This window comes from Perna viridis, chromosome 14, assembly GCF_037379345.1.
Source record: "Perna viridis isolate PV_CMFRI_1.1 ecotype Kerala chromosome 14, ASM3737934v1, whole genome shotgun sequence".
NCBI classification, from domain to species: Eukaryota; Metazoa; Mollusca; class Bivalvia; order Mytilida; family Mytilidae; genus Perna; species Perna viridis.
The window spans coordinates 31,404,004-31,416,581 of NC_142458.1; positions in this window are offsets into that span (position 1 = coordinate 31,404,004).

Sequence of the window (12,578 nt, forward strand, 5' to 3'; positions counted from 1 at the left end):
GTGGGGTTGTTGTCTTTTTGACATTTTCATCCCAGTGGGGTTGTTGTCTCTTTGACATTTTCATCCCGGTTGGGTTGTTGTCTCTTTGACATTTTCATCTCAGTCGCGTTGTTGTCTCTGACATTTTCATCCCAGTGGGGTTGTTGTCTCTTTGACATTTTCATCTCAGTCGGGTTGTTGTCTCTTTGACATTTTCATCCCGGTGGGGTTGTTGTCTCTTTGACATTTTCATCCCGGTCGGGTTGTTGTCTCTTTGACATTTTCATCTCAGTCGGGTTGTTGTCTCTTTGAAATATTCATCCCAGTGGGGTTGTTGTCTTTTTGACATATTCATCCCGGTGGGGTTGGTGTCTCTTTGACATTTTCATCCCGGTGGGGTTGTTGTCTCTTTGACATTTTCATCTCAGTCGGGTTGTTGTCTCTTTGACATTTTCATCCCGGTGGGGTTGTTGTCTCTTTGACATATTCATCCCTGTGGGGTTGTTGTCTGATATTTTCATCCCGGTGGGTTTGTTGTCTCTTTGACATGTTCATCCCGGTTGGGTTGTTGTCTCTTTGACAGGTTCATCTCAGTCGGGTTGTTGTCTCTTTGAAATATTCATCCCAGTGGGGTTGTTGTCTTTTTGACATATTCATCCCGTTGGGGTTGGTGTCTCTTTGACATTTTCATCCCGGTGGGGTTGTTGTCTCTTTGACATATTCATCCCTGTGGGGTTGTTGTCTGACATTTTCATCCCGGTGGGGTTGTTGTCTCTTTGACATTTTCATCCGGGTCGAGTTGTTGTCTCTTTGACATTTTCATCTCAGTCGGGTTGTTGTCTCTTTGAAATATTCATCCCAGTGGGGTTGTTGTCTTTTTGACATATTCATCCCGGTGGGGTTGGTGTCTCTTTGACATTTTCATCCCGGTGGGGTTGTTGTCTCTTTGACATATTCATCCCTGTGGGGTTGTTGTCTGACATTTTCATCCCGGTGGGGTTGTTGTCTCTTTGACATTTTCATCCCTGTCGGGTTGTTGTCTCTTTGACATTTTCATCTCAGTCGGGTTGTTGTCTCTTTGAAATATTCATCCCAGTGGGGTTGTTGTCTTTTTGACATATTCATCCCGGTGGGGTTGGTGTCTCTTTGATATTTTCATCCCGGTGGGGTTGTTGTCTCTTTGACATTTTCATCTCAGTCGGGTTGTTGTCTCTTTGACATTTTCATCCCGGTGGGGTTGTTGTCTTTTTGACATATTCATCCCGGTGGGGTTGGTGTCTCTTTGACATTTTCATTCCGGTGGGGTTGTTGTCTCTTTGACATATTCATCCCTGTGGGGTTGTTGTCTGACATTTTCATCCCGGTGGGGTTGTTGTCTCTTTGACATTTTCATCCCGGTCGGGTTGTTGTCTCTTTGACATTTTCATCTCAGTCGGGTTGTTGTCTCTTTGAAATATTCATCCCAGTGGGGTTGTTGTCTTTTTGACATATTCATCCCGGTGGGGTTGGTGTCTCTTTGACATTTTCATCCCGGTGGGGTTGTTGTCTCTTTGACATTTTCATCTCAGTCGGGTTGTTGTCTCTTTGACATTTTCATCCCGGTGGGGTTCTCGTCTCTCTGACATATTCATCCCGTTGGGGTTGTTGTCTCTTTGACATTTTCATCTCAGTCGGGTTGTTGTCTCTTTGACATTTTCATCCCGGTGGGGTTCTCGTCTCTCTGACATATTCATCCCTGTGGGGTTGTTGTCTGACATTTTCATCCCGGTGGGTTTGTTGTCTCTTTGACATTTTCATCCCGGTTGGGTTGTTGTCTCTTTGACATTTTCATCTCAGTCGGGTTGTTGTCTCTTTGAAATATTCATCCCAGTGGGGTTGTTGTCTTTTTGACATATTCATCCCGGTGGGGTTGGTGTCTCTTTGACATTTTCATCCCGGTGGGGTTGTTGTCTCTTTGACATTTTCATCTCAGTCGGGGTGTTGTCTCTTTGACATTTCCATCCCGGTGGGGTTGTTGTCTCTTTGACATATTCATCCCTGTGGGGTTGTTGTCTGACATTTTCATCCCGGTGGGGTTGTTGTCTCTTTGACATTTTCATCCCGGTTGGGTTGTTGTCTCTTTGACATTTTCATCTCAGTCGGGTTGTTGTCTCTTTGAAATATTCATCCCAGTGGGGTTGTTGTCTTTTTGACATATTCATCCCGGTGGGGTTGGTGTCTCTTTGACATTTTCATCCCGGTGGGGTTGTTGTCTCTTTGACATATTCATCCCTGTGGGGTTGTTGTCTGACATTTTCATCCCGGTGGGGTTGTTGTCTCTTTGACATTTTCATCCGGGTCGGGTTGTTGTCTCTTTGACATTTTCATCTCAGTCGGGTTGTTGTCTCTTTGAAATATTCATCCCAGTGGGGTTGTTGTCTTTTTGACATATTCATCCCGGTGGGGTTGGTGTCTCTTTGACATTTTCATCCCAAAGGGGTTGTTGTCTTTTTGACATTTTCATCCCAGTGGGATTGTTGTCTCTTTGACATTTTCATCCCGGTGGGGTTGTTGTCTCTTTGACATATTCATCATACCTATTCTCGATATACATTTTATCTGAAATTTAGACGTTAAAAATAATACTTCGGCCGAATGTAATTTATATATCTGTTGCAGCTGAATGGCAAAGAGTCAAGATCTATGTAAACCTGAAACAGAAAAAGATCAAACTGTATCTAGGAGAAGGCATTTTCTTCTGATTGGACAATTGATTTTGGGATTACATTTTCAAGTTACGCCTTTTTCTTAAGAGAAGACTATCTAAAGGATCCATTGAAAGTATTTTGTAATCAGGCATGGAATTCATGGTGCTCAGTACATGGTTTGTTTTCTTTTAAGACGTCTACTATTAAACAAATCTCAAGAATTGGGTGCTTTTGGTTACGAAGCCGAAAACAAATATGCTGAACTTGTCTCAGATGGCGAGCATAATGAGTTTTACTTTTTTACAAGATTCAGGATGTGTTTACTAATAATATAATATTATAATACTAAGGTAATGAAGTATTTAGCTCTGTTAATTTTTATGAAATCATACATCTAGAAATTACAACAAATAAATCATTTGTTCAGGTGTATCATGTAAAAGAGTAATCAAGGGAACCAAGGTTATTGCGGTAATCAAAAGAATGTAATACAGGGAAAAGACCAGACGTGGAAAACAGTCATACACAACAAAGAACGTAAAGTAACAAAAATCATACGTACAAAGTAACAAAAATAAATGAACAACTCGGACTCCACTAAAATCTAAGAATAAAACAGTTATTTAACTATTTGAAAAGTAGTCCATTATTTTGTTTAATACTCAAATATCAGTTTATAAAGACGCGTCCCAACATAAGGAATGGTAGTGTTATATTGATTTTTGGATCACGCACTGACCCATCGGATTATTTGGTTACACGTCCAATATAATAAATATAACAATGCAAATAAAACCACATTTATTTTTATTCCAAAGGATTCCCTAATGGAAGATGGAAGTGAACATCGTTTTTGAGAACGTTTCATCAAAAATATTAAAAGAAGTTTGTTTCTTAAGGACCCGAGGTCGAAAATTTACAAATGTGCAAATCGCTAAATTTATGATATCATAGCAAACTAATTTAGATATGATGGAAACATGCACATTACTCGGGGAATCTGCTATATTATCGTCTAAGACCGGGATATGTTTTGTCAGTTTCTGTCGGTAAAATTACAATACAAATTTAAGGTTGTCGTGTCAGTTTGATAGACCGATGTAAAGGTTTTAGCTAACATATACGATAGGGGGTATTTAGTTCTATTTCAAATCTTTCCGGCTTTACATCCTATCAAACCTAGCGCCTGCCAGATTTTTATAAAACAGTTGCGATCACTTATATCCTCTCTTAAAATCACTCGATCGTTGTTCATGTTCCAATTTTTTTCGATCACGGTCCAGTCACTCATCGTTCAAAGATGATCATTGTTTACATGTATGAGCAACTCGGACTCCACTAAAATCTGGGAGCATGGACCAGGTGCACCGGAAGGGTAAGCGTCCTCTGCTTTTCTAGAAACACCCGCCGAGTTGCTCATAAAAAGTCAAGTCCGGGGTAGACAAACGAGGAAAGGAAAACTATGACCCGTTGAATAAATCAGTTTTTATGGTGCTGATGGATACACCATAACAATCCACGAGTTCATGATGACGACCATAATACTTCTGTAGTGATGACTTTAATCTTGTAGCAACATAACCCTGTTCCAGAAGCCTATTTGTTAGAGTTCTAACACATTTAATTTGCTTGAGGGTCTAAAAATAATAACTGAAATGCTGAATTAATCAATATTACTATCATGTGGCTGGATGTGACACATTTGTTTGAGTCAAAAATTCTTAAAAAATCTAATTCTTGCAAAATGTATGACTGCGAGCACTTTCGATTTCCATGAGAGCCTAAAATTATTGACTAAAATGCTACTTTTTTGTAATATAACTACCATGTTGGTGACTGCGATTAATGTATTGTGGTCAAAATTCTTCAAAATGTCCTATTCTTTCAAATTGTATGAGTGTGAACACTTATAAGTTCCATAAAGGTCTAAAATGTCTGTATAAACTGTTTAAACAAGTCAATATATATAGGTAATCTGTATCATAAAGGTGTCTAGTTCTGCAACCAAAAGGAATTCAGTCCAAATTCTTTAAAGTCAGGGGCGTAGCAAGTACGACAGGCAATAATTTTTGTTGGTTGTACTTGCCATACATAAAAGTCGGGTAAGAAATTGAAACAAAAATCAAGTTTGCACATAGCAAGGCTTCCTTCTCATCGTACGAATCGGGATTCTGGTGCTACGCCTTCTTTTCGTAATCACGTACATGTACTGTATGTAATTCAGTCAGAGAAGTATTCTCGAATTAAATACATATGTCGCAGGACATTTGTTTATTGACATCTTACTTTTTTTATTTACTGCAATATTTTTTGAACATTATGAATTAAAAAAGTTCTAACATAAATTTGGGAAAAAATAAATTGTCATTTTGGAAAGTTTTGACTGATAGGTACCCTAAATGTCCTTGAACAAATATATTACGCAAAAACATGTCATTTTAAGAATTTGTGACTTAAATTTAATTGTTTCAACTACCCACGCGATACTGATATTGAAATTATACGTACTTTCCTACAATAATATAAAAGTACGCGTACTCAAACATTAAATCGAAAAATGTCATTTTATTAGAATTTTTAACGCAATGTATCTATCGCATCCACACACATGATACTAATATTGAAATATTTAACATTATATACAATACTTTCAGACTATATTGAAAATTTCCAACTGTCGAATTCGGTCAATTTGCAGAAAGATGTCTTTTTTAAAGATTTTGAGTGCAAATTATGTGTTGTAGCCATCCACAAAACCCTGGCATTAACTATTTTACATTTTGTAAAATATTAGCCTTTTAATGACCTTGTTTTTATAAAACGTTGCACGTGTATGACAAAATATGAAGTGCGACTGGCGAGCCTTGATACACGCTATACGTGTACCCGAAAGACGGTAGAGTATGCCTAGAATGTTTGATTGTTCAAATCGTAACATTGATATATGAAATAATATTTGACTTATTTCTTAGCTTACATTCACCAATATCAGTCTTTTTTTTTAATTTCAAACTTGTCTTGTCTTCCGAATCTTAAAACATAATTCACGACTACGATACAGTGTGTACGATACAGTTTCCCTTGTGGATATAATATAATTAAGAAATGAACCAATTAATTAATGGTCCTGAAAAACAAATAATATGGCGTGGAACATGCAAATAAAAACTCCTTATTTTTTGGTGAACCTGATCCTAAGTGTATTATGAGTTGGCCATTTAATCTGCGCGCTGTAATCTAGTATAATTTATGGTTCTTTATTCTTCATAAAGACATGTTTTATATTGGTATCTAAAATCATCAATTTTAATGTAGGGGGAACAGCAGATGTAACAATACACGAGAAAATGAATATTGGATATCTCCTTGAACATCGTGGAACAACTGTAAATGAAGCCTTCTGCAAGTTGTTGCAAGAAATAATTGGACCAAAGGCATTCAATATCCTAAAAACGGAGTACTTGGAGGAATATTGAGAAATCATCAGAGGGATTTCAAAGAAGACAAACAAGTTTTTTTTAAGAATACCTCTGACATATTTCGATTCTCTTACTAAGGAACACACAGTACACAATACATTTCAGGAGGCAATATTGGAATCTAATTATGCAAGTACCATATCTATGCAAAAAGATGAAATTCAATAGTAATATTTTAGAGCTCTATTCGAGCCTACAATCATCGGCATCAAGACGTTATTAAGTGCAATGTTACAAAATGAAGAAGCGGATGGCGTGTCTCTTATAATTGTTGTCGCTGGTTTTTCGAGGTGCCCTTTATTTCGTACTACCATTGAAGCTGCATTTTCCAAGCAGAAAATAATAATCCCATACGAAAGCGAGCTTTCAATATTGAAAGGTGCAGTAATATTTGGGCACAAACCTGAAATTATTGCAGTAAGAGTATCAAAGTTCACTTATGGATTTTCAAAACGAAAAAAAGTCGATCCGAAAATTCACGATAAGCATCATCAAGTACTTGTAAATGGAGTAGAAAAATGTTGCCGTGTATTTGATCCAATCATTCACAAATATGAACGTATTCCATTCGGGAAACAATTGTGTCCATTGCAAAAACAAAACAAAGTTCTGGTGATTATTTAAACCTCAAAAGTTACCAATCAAAAACGCAAAATACTCTGTATACTGATGGTGCAGATGTAAATGTTTTAAATGTGTAAAGAAAACAGGACCAATATATGATGAAAGAATAAAAGTTGTCATAACTTTCGGGGAAACTGAAATAGATTGAAAGATGATTGAAATTGAGCGTAATACAGAGGCACATGCGTCCATTGAAATGTTTTAGAAATATTGTGTTTTGATTTTGATGAATATGTAATAAATCATAAAAGGAATGTGTTGCATGTCCATGTAGAAGACAAGCTTGAAAATAAGAAACCATGGGTTTTCGGTTTGTAGTCCACATTTAATCATATGTTTATCATAATATAAGTGATTAAATTTCTTTTCTTGAATTCGTCAAAAATGGAATATAATCTCCTTTAGAATTTTGTATGTTTAAACTTGTTTTCAGACGGAATAATAAGCTTTCTATATCGACCAACTTCGGTGATTTGTTTTCCCTGACCTGATATTCTTAAATATTGGAATTGTATGATTGATATTTTGTGGAGAGTTAACACCGCACTAACTGTCTATGTCTTGATCACGTGTTCTATAAAACTTTCTCAACGTTGAAAGAAACTTCATCGTTCATGTCTTCAGTGGTTCTAATACAGTTTAGAAATGGGACATTGGTAGTTTTATGTCAATATATTCCTCCTATGCAGGTGTTGTATATTAAAGCACCTGTTAAAAAATCTTTTTATCACAAATATCGTTAGAAGCCAGGCATCGTCTCCAGCCGCATGATATAGCGCGATTTCGATGTCTTGGTAATGGATCTAATTACAGATCTATGTTATTTTAAAGTTATTTACAACCTTCACATCATAGTACTCATTTGAAATGAGTAATTATAGGTAGGATAGCAGAAGTAAAAAAAAGTCTTCAAATAACACAGTTTAATGCACTGAAATATAACACGGCTGTATTATCTTTTAGGAAAATCATTCTATTTTCAAATGATATATCGTACAAATGTATATGCATTTTAAAATTTAGGGGTGTCATGTGTTCTTCCACAAAATACAGGCTGTTAAAAAGTCAATTTTAATCATGGAAACATACAAAAATGTAAAAGATTCAAGTGTCGTTCAAAGTAAGCGTTAAATATTACACGAACCTGTAATTCTGAATTCAATGTTATTATGCAGAAAATTTTGCCGTAGTTTTGCAGACCGCATTTTTGCTAATTTTAAGCCAATTTTCATCAATTGTAGGACACTCGTGCATGTTTTCGACCACGGTGGGTCTAAATGTATATATTTATAACCAGGTACCAACAGAAGAAACTCTCAATTTTGTGTAATGATAAGAAATATTTTTAATTAGTAAACAAAAAGGTAAATAAAGGTGGTACAAGCTACATGCGGAACTTCACGTGCTTCGTATATAATCTACTGCGGCCAGTCAATAACTACATGTAGTACATATTGTCAATCTTACTACATGTAGTACGATTAGTCAAAATTACAGTCCTGTTGCGTTTTATTAATGATTTGTCTTGTATTATTTAATCTGCTTGATTTGTTTTGTTTAGTTTGCAAGAAATCTTCGATAGAATATTGTATTTGTGTTCAAATTTGGATATTCGCTTATTGTGTTCAAGTGATATCTATAAGACTCGGATTTAATGTGAGTATGATATTTTATAATTCCGGATTACAATAGTCAATGCGTAAATACTAAGACTAGAAGATTTTAGATTTGATTTTCATGGAAGTTGTAACAAATCTTTATCAATAAAACATTTAGGCATACAAAAAAGAGGACTGGATCTGTGGTTTATCTAAAGAATTTACAAATACAAATGCAAATTTTGACCCACAAAGTTTCCTTTATATCCACAAAACAAAACATCATAAATATATGCGGAGCTCCAATTGATTCGAAATATCTGACTCCAAAGTTCAATTAATTATGGTACTATGTTGGTGGTTATTGGAGAAAATGTATGTTAGTTTCATAATACTCTGTTTATCGTATCTCTGGGGAACCAAAAATAATTGTTTGTACCTCATGAAGAACAGGAGCTCCATATATATATCAAATAGGGCTAAAGTGATATCGTGCACTACATTTTTTACTGTGCAATTATTACTATACTATACCATGGTTGTGAATCTGATCTCATTACAAAATCAATAAACAAGGAAACTAAGATTTCTGCAATTCAAACGTTCTCTGTCGCTTATGCAGGCAGCAACCGAACGTGATTCGCCACAGCGAACGAACGCTTTACAAAGCAATCAAGAACCTTTGCCAGTCTGAAATAACAATTTTTAGTTTCAACTGATGTTACACGAAGCAAAAGGCATTTTGCTTTTCTATTAGATTCAAAGCATTAACTGAACGTGCAGAGCCAACAAAAATAGGAGGTAGATTGACAGCATTCAAATATTCATATTTATCATGTTAACTCACACCCTAGCATCAAGTATTGACATCTATATTACTTCACAAACACACAAGCCTCCCCGAAGTCCTCTGCTTAGTTTTAATTAATTTGAAACGGAAAACCTGAAAGGTTACAAAAACTATTCCAATATGAAAGGGATAGGGGTTTATCTGCAAGAATGTTCAATACTTTAACTCGTTTTTAATTTACGACAGCTTATCTGTTTTAAGAACCTTTTCTTTTATTTAAAAGAGTGATCCAAATCAATGGCTAATAAGTTTTATAACACCCTGCAAAAAAACTTGTTGCTGACACAAATAATTAAACTGGTCAGAAAAAAGTGTCTTGGCGATGCAGTTTTTGTCGCATTCCATGATCTTTCAATAACTTGGTGCTACTATACAATATAATGATAGTCTTTTTATTCTTTATATTGGCTTTCACTGACATGTTTAAGACAACTATCAGCAATAGGAAGTAAAAAAAAAGGAACAAAAAAGAATAATAATAAAAAACCCAAACAAACAAACAAACAAACAAAGACCAAATCATTGCGAAGAATACAATTAATAATATTCCATGTTTATCACAAATTTTGCCAAGAACTGATATTGTTATGTAAAACTAAGGCATACTAAACAGTTTTGTTAAATATTATATAATTATCTTTGGAAATATACGAAATATTAACAAAATGGACCAAATTGGAACTTGTATTTGAACTAATGATATTTCGATATTTCTCTTGAAATAAGCTTTCCATCGATATATGATTTAGCCGTATTATATCCAATATTATATGCATTCAATTCTCAAAAATTGATAACCTGCTATTCTACTATTTGCTTTAATGTTTGACACGTGTCTCGGATCTTTATTATTGTGTCTATATTATTAAAGGATTATAATCACCTGCAATATAGTGGGCACCGATGGCTGATCAGGACATGCATATCATTTTAGTGCATCTGATCCCCTTATTTGCAGTATTTAGGCTTAATATTTTTTATTCGGTTCACATTGGGATTATAGATTGACACTGTTACAAGTGTTTTTCATTTTGACGCATTTGTAACCTTTAACTGCTTACAATTCGGTATTTCTTGCCTAAATTTAAGCTCGAGTTTTTTAAATAAGGCGATTTAGTGGATTCTGTTTTTCAGCTTAGTCTTTTCATAATTAAAACACGGTAAGTTTACCGTTTTACTTTTCATATTGCTAGTTTTATTCTATTTTTGTTTGTTTGTTGGTTGTAAGTTTTGGCTGTGTCATGAATGAATCAAATTCTACTTAGCAATATGATACTATCTATTGTTGCCAACGAGTTTTCAATATTCATTACAAATTTGTGTATATTGTGTTTTATTCTTAAATTTAAAAATAGTGTGGCATTTTGCCTTATTGCTCTGTTATAATGTGACTTAAGGGTCCGCATCAGCCCCTTTTAATTCAAGAAGAACTACGTGAAAATAACTTCTTGTGCAAGAGTAATAAAGAAAATCAAGCTTCCAGCGAAATTCAAGAGAATGTAATCCAAAGACAAAACCTAGACATGAAAGACTGACACACATAATAAAGAATATTATGTTACAAAATTAAAACATTCAAAGTCACAGAATGAGCAACTCGGATTCCACCAAAACTGGAAGCATGGACCAGGTGCACCAAGTAGGGTAAGCATCATCTGCTTTTCTAGAAGCACACATTGAGTTGCGTATAAAAAGTTTAGTCCAGGGTAGACGAACGGAAAACTATGATACGTTGAACAAATCAGTTCACATGGTGCATATAGATACACCGTAACGATCTACGGTAACGGTCAACGAATTTCTTTAAATTAACCAGCTGAAATTTAGGAGACAGAACAAAACGGAAGGGATTGGAATATTCAGGATACATATAATTACTTTGATTTGCAATTAAACATATCACACGAGGCTTAGGGTTCTACTACTTTCAACATTTACTTCCCCATCATATTTCATATTTTATTGATTTTTGTATTAAATGGTTGCAGTACAATTACCAAATTGACGAGCGTAATTTCCATAAAACGCATTTGGTAACAATTGATTTAGTACAGGTATGCCTATAGAAATGGTGGTTTTCACCAAGCTTTTTAGCTCATCAACCTTCCTCCCCAACGACAGCTACCTGTTTTCATTAATAGCAAAACATAATTACCACCTGACAATGTCAATAGTCAAAGCAGTGCAGAAGATATATTGATGAAATTATTGCAAAAAACGTATCGGCAATATTTTTTTTGTCAGAAACAAGAAAAGTGCTCAGTGAATCCATCTCTTGAATATAATTTCATTTTGAACACTTTTTTGTTCTTAATTATGATCTAATCGATACCGAATATACCTATGTCGTCGTCACACATTTTAACAAGGGTTTATCATCTTTAAATATTTATTGCTGCTTTTATTATTGCTGTTGATATAGTTTTTATGTCTCTTTCTCATTTATTAACGGAGAAAACTAAAAATAAAATCTAGGCTCCCTTAAGTACGATGGCAATACCGTAATTCTTCAAAAAGAACTACACTAAAAGTTGGGAGCTTGGACAAGTAGTGCACTTGTAGGGTAAGCGACATCTACTTTTCTAGAAACACACCCCGAGCTGCTCATAAACGTCAAGTCCAGGGTAGACGAAAGAGGACAGGAAAAATATGACACGTTGAAAAAATCAGTTTTCCTTTTGCATATAGATACATCATAATGATCAATAAAACTTCTGTAGTGATGACTTCAATCTTGTAGCAATATAACCTTGTTCACGAAGCGTAATTGTAAGTCTAGCGCTATACAAAAATTCTGCGTAATTACGGGAAGCTTTGACATGACGTATGAGTTGGGATATGAAAACTCCATATGCAGGTGCTGGAGGGATATTGCCACAGAAGTTTACTTTATATGGATACTTTGATCAGTACCGTGTTTTCTTAGTACAGGCCTGTCTATTTATACCATTGATGATACAGTAATAAACTCTCCAAATAAAAAAAAAAAAACAAAAAAACAAAAAAAAACCAAAAAAAAACAAAAAAAAAAAAAAACGCAACCTTTGCATTTTAAAGTTTCTTTCAACATCGTTTCAAATACAACAATAAGCATCACATTATACTAAAGTTAAAACAAGTAGTGTACTTGCTTACTGTTGCAATTTGTTGATATTATAGAGTAAATTTGGTTGTTCCACATGTAGCATTTTTTATAATTTATTTGTGTTTGGGTTTTTTGTTGTTCAAACTGTTTAACACATACCATGTGCCATTTACGACTGAATGACAAATACATGTACCTAAAATATATGTTAACAAATATTTATTTAGACTTACAATAGATTAAAAATGCGTTTCGCCTGAAGTCAGATATCATTAA